Here is a 1,727-nt window from a genome sequence, read left to right as displayed (position 1 = left end):
TGTTTGTTTCAGAACTTGTTCCAGCCCAAAGACCCCTGTATTTAACAAGACTCACAAAGTACGCTCCTGGATGCAGTCGCCTATTTGTTATGCAGTAGATGACAATTGGATTAGTCAGAACTTTGCCTTCTCTGGAATCCTGGATGATGGTGTCAAAGGCTTAATGTAGCACTTTCTTGGCTTATGATGTTATACATACTTGTTACCAGAGACATCTTGTAAACCTGTTAGAGCTTCAGAGACCTTTACCATTTCCGCCTTTCATAACATGCCATGTGGTTTTTCTGCTGAGGACAATTTCAGTCGAAGGTCAAAAGTTGGAGCCAGTCTGACGGCCAAGATGGCTTGCAGATAATCCACGGTTCATCAACAGAGAGAAGTACTTCCTGTTGATTAGAGCCAAAGGGCCCAATCAAAAGTCTATTGAAACCAATGGAAAATTCCCATTGACTGCAGTGGGCCTTGGATCAGGTCCTCCAATAGGTAATCAGGGAGGGAGGGAGGAAAATCAAGGATGCAGATCTAATGGAATATTAATGTAGGGAATGAAGTTAAATAAATAAATGTACTCAAAGCATGATTTGCCAATAAAAAAAATTAAAGGTCAGAGTCAATTGTACTTCATTGAGTTCTTCTTCGAGTCCATCCCATATGATGGCACAAGTAGGCTGCAGATGCCGTGGTGTGGAAGAGCTCAGTTCACTCCTTCATAACACCTTTTTCATTGCTGAGAAAGAAGGACTTCCTCATCTCCTATTTGTTAGCAACTAGGAGGACAGGCACTGCTTAAACTTCTGACACTCTAGTAACATTATAAAGTGTTGGCTTCCTCCATCCTTTTGGTGTTGACAGAGTCCACCACAAGCACAATGTCATCTATGCACCTTGTGTACAACTTCCACAGGGGCCTTAGTTTCTCTGGGCCATCTGTGTCCCAGAAATGGAAAGTGACTGTTTAAGTTCTCTAAGTCACTTTGACGTTCTCTGTGTTAAACCCTTTAGTTGGGATGGTGCTGACCACTCATCGAAGTGCAGCCCGTAGAGTGCTGTTATGTTATCAGCAGAGTTGAGCCCCAGGATCATGATGTGAAAGCACTGGAAAGCAGACAGGCTAGAAAAGATCAGCATCTGGTCCAAGAGTCTCTTTCCCATTGCCAGAGGGAAGGGTGACAGCAGGCTGCCATTGAAAGCAGCAGAGACAGGTACTCTTCAGAGATGGCAGAGTCACAGCCACACCAGAGCCAGACTTCCAGTGGGCAGGCAATTGGCAAAGGCCAAGGCAGCCCGCGCCTACTGGCACCAGTGTCCCCATGTCCAAATGCTCCTGACCCCAGCACAGGAGAAATCGCAGCACTGACTCCTCCACATCTCTGCAACTCATCAGTGCAACACTCCACACAGATCTAGGCATATTTCAGAAATAATCTGAAGTAATATTGATAAATGAGGCTACTGTCTGTTTCCAACTCTTTCTTGGAGATTAATAAATGGGTTAATAATTCTCTCCCACAGCTATTACCACAAGATAATCTCAGTTCAAATTTCACTGAACTATCAACGGGAATGGGCAAGTAGTTTGAGTAATCCTGATCTGGACCTTCACACATAACTTGAACCAAACCTTTTTTGAACTGCTAAAAAGTTCACTCAATAACAATATGAAAAAGTTTAATATTAGCTAATAATTATTAATTATTATTTCTAAACTTTTACCTTCAAGGATCCAC

General features: G+C 43.0%; 1 pseudogene; it reads right to left on the bottom strand.

Annotated features, from left to right (window-relative positions):
• Positions 1-569: 569 nt before the first annotated feature.
• LOC116823171 (ADP-ribosylation factor-like protein 4A) lies at positions 570-1,152 on the bottom strand (annotated as a pseudogene).
• Positions 1,153-1,727: the final 575 nt, after the last annotated feature.

The sequence above is a fragment of the Chelonoidis abingdonii genome, chromosome 2 (genome assembly GCF_003597395.2).
Source record: "Chelonoidis abingdonii isolate Lonesome George chromosome 2, CheloAbing_2.0, whole genome shotgun sequence".
Taxonomy (NCBI): Eukaryota; Metazoa; Chordata; order Testudines; family Testudinidae; genus Chelonoidis; species Chelonoidis abingdonii.
This window is presented reverse-complemented; position numbering and strand designations above follow the sequence as displayed.